General features: G+C 38.3%; 1 long non-coding RNA gene across 1 annotated transcript; it reads right to left on the reverse strand.

Moving 5' to 3' along the window:
* Positions 1–1864: 1864 nt before the first annotated feature.
* On the reverse strand, positions 1865–3716 carry LOC104588008 (uncharacterized). Its single transcript, XR_733699.2, has 3 exons — positions 3544–3716; positions 3239–3441; positions 1865–2161 (listed from the first exon to the last, which is right to left on the reverse strand). It is a non-coding gene; the product is annotated as an uncharacterized LOC104588008 (long non-coding RNA).
* Between the last annotated feature and the right edge of the window lie 3719 nt (positions 3717–7435).

Raw genomic sequence — 7435 nt, forward strand, 5'->3', positions numbered from 1 at the left:
GGGGAGAACCACCATGTATGAGCTTCGAGTGTTCTCTTCCTCCTAGTACAAGCTTGAGCCACCCCTTGTTGTTGCCATCTAAACGCAAGGGAAAGAGAGAAAGGTTCGAAGTATCAAGGAGGAGAGAACTGCCATTAGGCACTACTAGAAAAATCAGCTAAATAAGCAACAAAAAATGCCTCTAAAAAGAATAAGAGGCACTCAGGTGATTGCCTTTAAATGCCTAGCCTCTAAATATTGTAGAGGCACTTGACTTATAATTAAAGGCACATCTGATAAATGCCTCCAAAAATGAGATATTGATACACATAATCTTGCCCTCAAAGCAATGACACTAAAAGCATTTTCTAGAAGCATGCATGAATGCCACTAAATATACATTTTTAGGGGCATTTTAATTAAATTAGAGGCCTCTAAAAGTAGTTTTAAGAATTTTATTTAGGTTGTATAGTAGCATTTATAATTATAGCTAAAAGTATTAGTTGCTCTTATTTAGAAGCACTTCCAAATTGTCTCTAAGGATCATTTATTTGTGTTTTAAAAAACTATTTTGTCATACATAAAACTTGTGTAACCTATATAAAAAACATTTAATTTTCTATTTAAAATAATTCATTTACATATCTATTAAAAGATAGCCATTGTTTTTGAATATTGTTTCATATTAATTGATACAAATTCAAAATAAAAGAACGATTCATCTAAAAAACATATGAAATAAAAAACAAAAAACAAAAAACAATTCACTTCCTACTCTAAGAAAAGAAAAAAATAATTCATCTCAACACCATCTGCATTCTTTTCTTCTACAACTTGCAAAAAAAAAATAATACAACAAAAAGCAAAAAAAAAAAAAATAGTCAAATTAATAACTATATTTTTTCAAAAACAAAAGATCTTTAAGCATCTAATTACATGTTGTATGATTCTTAATTTAACAATAGAATTTGGTTTTGGGTGGGGTGAAATCTGCATCTAATCCAATTATTTAGTGGATGAAAATTCTAAAATTTGAATACAAAAGAATAGAATCGAGATGTTCTTACGCCCTGCTCAATCCCCCACTAGTTTTCACTATTGGTCGACTAATCTGACAATTCAGATGCCAAAAAAAATAAAGAGACACCCTAATTTGTTATCCTAAGTTAGCTAAACATTGGAAGTGATAACAAAGCAATTTTCATTTGTGATGCAACTTTTGCATGGCATGGAAATCTACACAACTAGGAAATGGGTGGCTATGAACAAGAAACAACTCTATGACAATTACCTTGCTTGATGTGCCTTGTTATGTCAATATAGAACTCAACTTCTATATTACCTAGGAATATGTAGTTGAGGAAGAGAAAATGAAAGTGGCTAAAAAGAGAATCTGATTAGGATAAAGTGGTTTCTTATTGGACCAGTACAACTTATGTGGGATTGCCTCATCTGCATCCAAGAAAACCTAAATATTAGAGATGTGAAAGGCCTATAATGTTGAAAGGATGAAGCCAAAAGTTCACTATGAAATAAAACACACAACACTTAATTCAGCACCTATGAGCACTGAATTGAGGACATTGATAAACCAGTATAAACAATGCCCTTCATCCACTCCCCAAGCTAGATCATATGCTATTTGATTGATCATTGATCAACCGGGAATTAATAGCTCAAAAAATTAGACCAATAATAAAATAAAACAAAACTAGTAACAAAGACAATGGCATCCAAGTAATGGTGGTGTAGTTACATATTACACAGGTTTGCAAGCACAAAGATAATGGCAGTGTAGTTAAGGCAGCTAGGTGATGCCTAACATTTTGGCCTGGCAAGGCATTTGACAACTAGATAACAAGCATAACTTAACCATAGACAAGTATTATGCAAGTATATGTTAATTATAAATAACTAAATTGCAAATCAGTAAATGACTTGGTAACACAATTTACACATGACTTTCAAAAGAAATGACAAGATTTTTGAATGATCCCCTGCTTCAAAATCAAGTATAGATTGTACATAGAAGGCCTAACTTTTATTTCTACTGCATTCACAATAACCACTCCCACAAACCACATCCCACAAAAACTGCCCATTTCCCCAATAATTTGAAGCGAAATTCCAAAAATATGGCCTTTAGAATCCTTACATCACAGGGCTTGTTTGTCATAGAATCCTTACATCACACAGAGGACAAAAAATAAGCAAATTTATGGTGACTCTGTTATTCATGAAAATAACTTGCACGGAACATCACCTTGTATGCATATATGACTAGAAATGCTTCCTTTTAAGTAAAAAAACAATAACCCAAATTTTAAAACAAAGATGGATCAATTAGTTAATGTGAAACATTTATTCTATTTGTTATTCTACATCTAGTTGTAGAGGATTTTGACACCAACTGCCACCCTTTCACAATTTCATCCAAAGTGAAAGGAGTAATGCAATCTAGTATTTATAGACAGTCAACCACTCCAACCATGATATTTTCCATTATAACTTTAGATGACTGCAATTGAGACTAAACTATCATAGCTAGCTGTAAGATGTTTTGTTTTTTTTTTTTTTTTTGAGCATGGCATATTGTTGGGTTGAATTGATTGTTCAACAAACTTTCAGTGTTTCAAGTTTAAGACAAATTAGGCACAAGATGCTAAGAAGATGGAAAAACTCAACAATATATTCTTTACCCTAATGGCCCGGGTTCTGATGGCAGTTCTCTCTCCAGCATATTTATTGTTGGTTAACTGTAATTTATACCTATACTTATAAGCAACTAAGTAGTTCTGGCTTACAGTGTTCTTTCATCCATTTGCCTCTGTTAACCTACTCTATATCAGCCGCCTTCTTTCTAAGGCAGAGTTTTAGCATTCTCTATGTCATCTAGATATTTTAATTTTTGATTTTGGTGGAATTTTATTATTTCACGACATTGAACTTTTCTAAAATCAAATGTTTCTATAGCCGACATACCAATAGTATCAAGAAAATGATAGTATTTACTAACTTTAATTAAGAAGCAAAAACCAAATATGTTTAAACATATTAGCACAAAAAACTGAAAATTGTAGACAAAATTCAGAAAAAAAAAAGTAATTAAAGTGGAAAAATAGGCTCGCAACCATGAAAAGTTAACCATTTTCTAATGTTAAAGATCAACATAATTTATGAGTTGTAACTTAAAAAATGGGGATAAGAAATAATATTACGCTAAACAAAAGGGGAAGGAAGGAGAATCAAAGGAACTTACGGAGCTTCTGCTACAGGTATAGCTTTGCCATCCATTCATTCTTTTAATCCAGGAGACCTGGAATCCTAAACCAATACCACCATCTATTCTTCTAATCTAGGAGAGCTACTGCCATTCTTCCAATCTACTATAGGTATGTATAGCTTTGCTCATACACTACTCTGCATTAGAGCTTTTAATCTGTTAAATAGTTTGGAATAGAGCTGGGAGAAGGTGAAGAGGGTTATTTGGAAGAGGAGAAGAGGTTAGAATGAAAAAAGTAAAATATGAAAGCCAAGAGAAAATTGAAATCTAAAATCCCTAACCTGCTTCAATGGAGTTATTGCCACTCTTCTTAGCCATCGGAGCTGCCGTCGTTCTTTCCATCTACTAAAATCTCAAAAACCCTTGCCAAAAACAGTGCTTTGGTTCTTTTGTTGTAATATAAATGGAGAATGAGAATAGCTACAATGGAATGGAGAGTGAGGAGGAGAAAAGACGAAGCTGATTGTCATAATTTTTTTTTATTTGAAAATAATAGAATACCAAATATGCCCTTAATTATTAGAGCATGAAATACAATATAGAGGCTTCTATGATGTCCCTCTGAAATAACACATTTCAACTAACGTAATTGGCTATCTTTAGAGGCATTTTTTATCAAATACCTCTGCCTACAGCCTCTAAAAATAAACTTTCTAATAGTGTAAGGGGACATTTTCTATTAAAACAACTTACCTTCTAAAATGTTCTTCCATACTAAATCCAAGTGTCCCTTTCAAATGGTTAGCTAATGTCCATACATAAAATGCCCCCCCCCCCCCGAAAGATTAAGTCTTTCCTCTTTTTCCTTAAAGTCCCAACGAAAAATCAATTAACGAAAAGAGGATGTAACATTGCAGTTTTTGTGGTGAAGAGGAAGATACTGATCACATTTTTACTAGGGTTGGCAATAAAAAGAGAAGAAATTAGCATTCAATTTATGGAATATAACAGAACTGTCCCCATTCTAGTTTTATTGGATTGGGCCCTTGGAATGTTTATGGAGAATTTAGAGGTGAATAAACCCCCAATAGTTGACCGAATTGATAAAATATTGGATTGCTCCAAAACCTGGCACTATTAAAATCAATTTTGATGCTTTTCAAAGCAGATGGGAACTGTTTGGTTGCTAGTATTGTCCGTGATCATTTTGGCCATGTGCTTGACACTAAGGCTTAAATTGGGTTCGTGCACCTATAGGGAGGATATATTAGACTAGGTTGGGGAACGGTCTCTTCGAAAGACGAGGGAAAGCCTGCAAGGAGAGTCAATCAAGCTCCTTTCCCCGATATCGGAATGAAGAGAAGAAGTTTTCTTTCGAAGAACAACAAATGTTCGAGGATATTAGTGATGGGAAATGCTCAGGATTCGATGATCCCTATCATGAGGAGGACCCTCTATTTATGCAGAAAGTCTCGAGATCCTAAAAGGTAGGAGATGAGGATCTTCGCTCCGTCTCAGGAAAGGGAATATATTGTTCATTGGCAATTATTGGGTACACTACTGGGCATCGCCACGTGTTTAACGAAAATACTCTCAAGGATCAGCTTTCCTTACTCCCGAGATCCCTCATTACTCATGTGTGCTACTACTTTTTTGCACGCGCACTACTAATCCTACGTGGAGACGATAATGTCACCGTTCGAAGGTCGGTATCTGTTAATGCCATGTGCAATTTGCAAAAGTACCTCATTGTAACGGGTTTGTGTGTGTTTGGGCGCAGACGGGCCTCGCCATGGGCTTGGTCCATTGTCCTCCCCGACCCGCTACCCGGAACGGGTTCAAAGGTGATGAGTTTCTCGTACACCGCTGCGAGTGTGACTTCATCGCGCGCTCGAATGTGCTCATCTTGTAGGCAAGTCTTTCTGAGGCTTGTTTAGGTTTGGGTGTTGACTGAACTTGGTGGGTTATGGTCTTATCATGGTTCTGCTTAGCATGTTGCAGGTTCATCACAACGGTCGTGATGGACCGTAGGTTTATCGTAGCGTGGGGGATTGACTGCAAATTGCTTGTAAGTGTTTCTGTGGTGTTATTCTTGATATCTGAGTACTCTTTGAGGGTCTGAGTGAGTTGTACACACCAACATTAGCCCCCTACTTATCGGTAAGAGGGAGCTTATCGATAAGCATAGTGCCCTTGTTTTGAATTATGTAGTGATTTCGTTGGGTCTGGTTTTTTGCCTGACACGTTATTTTGTATAAATCACGTGTACCCTAGTTTGTGCTTGGTGGCTTATTGTGGTCTAAGGCTTAGCCCCCTGTCTTTTGGTGATTTGTTTTCTGGCAACAGTCAGTGTTGTGTAAATCGCTTGTTCCGCTCCCCTCCTGAATGTTGTCAGGAAGGAAATCGCCAAAAGATAACCAAATTTGTGGTTGTGGGTGCGGCTATTCGACTACTCCATTGGAGATGATTTGGTGATTAAGTTGCGGTTGTGGTCATTATTTTGCTTGTGTCGATGTGATAGGTGATGCATGTGTCGCTCGGGTTCCCGCTGGCTGAGTGACTGTGTTAGATGTATCATTGCATCTAGTTATGTGTGTTACGGCATTCCATCTTCTTGTAGGCGTACTAGTGAGTCGGGCTATTTTGTCTCTCGCAATGATTCGTTTGGGCACGACTATTCAGTTCCTTTTGTTGGGTCATAGGCCGCCTATAAAAAGGTGCAGAGTGTCCTGTTTCATATCACTACTAGTGCTTAATCTGCCTTTCTTGTTTTTATATACCACTTCTTCTTCTCTTTTTACATTCGTGGTTGGGAGTGGCTCTTAGTCAAAATGGCATGCAGATGCCCATTAATGAATCTGTGGGTTCCAACTCGCCGTCTCCGGTGGGGTCAGCATTGTCTCTGGAGTACGGCATGGTCCACTAGCTGCTTAGGCAGTATCGTAGGGAGAATGTTATAGCCCCCTTGGGGTATTATGTTGTCGAAGGGGTACCTATTCATGGTGTTCATCTGCGAGACAGCTTTGTAGTGACAAGGAAAATAGTGAGCTTTGCGTAGGCGATTGTTCGGTTTGGTTGGCTGCCTCCAGTGGAGCTGCCCTCCGTCATTTGTTAGTCCTGCGCTGAATATGCTCTCATCGGTGATGTTCGAGATTATGAACCTCCCCCGTGCAGTGGTTGAGGACTTGTGAAAGTCTCTCCGCGATTGGTTTCCATGTCGCGAAGGTTGAGGAACATGTCATTCGACTAGCGCACATATTTTGGAGGGTGGGTCTCGGTGATTCGTCATTGGTTTACGGGCGATCTCTAGCGGATGTGCATCGTCGCATGGAGGCAGCAGAGGCAAGACTATTCACAGCTGCAAGGAGTCTCACGGACCTCGAGGCACAATGTGTTCATGAGTGTCGCATTGGTGGCAGATTGCGAGGAGGAGATAACTGAGCTTATAGCGTATGACGCTTGGGAACCTCTACTTTGGGATATTGAAGCGGTAAGGGATGAGTGGACCGCTTGATAAATGCTGTATTTTGTTTGCAAATATGTAAATTACATTGTGGATGAAATCAATGAGATCCTCTACATCCCGATGTACTTAATTTGCTATCATTTTTGTATTGCATTGTGCTTTGAGAGAGGGTTGTGTGAAGCTTTGGTTGAGTTTAATCGTGTGTGTGTGTGTGACATTCATAGGGTCAATGAGATCCTCTGCATTCCAGTGTACTTAATTTGGGCATAGGGTTAATTTGGCTTCCTGGTTCGACCACATCATTGCCATGGGTGCTGGTGGTGTTACAATTATGCTGTGAGACCTCTCAGTTGCTCAGCCCTTTGAGGGAGGAATGGCTTGTAGGGGGGAGAGCCCTTCATGAGTGATGACTTTATCAACTTAGTGTTAATCCTGTGAAGGTTGTCTGATTCATTTTCCCATCAGGACTCCGTGATTGGTTAGGGCCATTTGATTGGCGCTTGTGAAATCATTACGATTCAGTCGCACGTGTGGGACAAATTCGATGCCTGATACGGTTCGATGACGGTTACTGACGTGGCATGTTGTTTGAATTAATGTGTATTCGCCGGTCCTGCCTTCTTAGGGGTGCATGAGTAATTTTACATGATTTCTTTTACTCTAAGCGATGCTTCGAGTATTGGACAAGCGTCCGTTCATCTGCACCGGCACCGTTCGCTCTGCTATGCATGTTAGTGTCGAAAAATCTTCATAAGATTAGGGAAAGC

The sequence above is a fragment of the Nelumbo nucifera genome, chromosome 6, assembly GCF_055504915.1.
Source record: "Nelumbo nucifera cultivar China Antique chromosome 6, China Antique-T2T, whole genome shotgun sequence".
Classification (NCBI taxonomy): domain Eukaryota; kingdom Viridiplantae; phylum Streptophyta; class Magnoliopsida; order Proteales; family Nelumbonaceae; genus Nelumbo; species Nelumbo nucifera.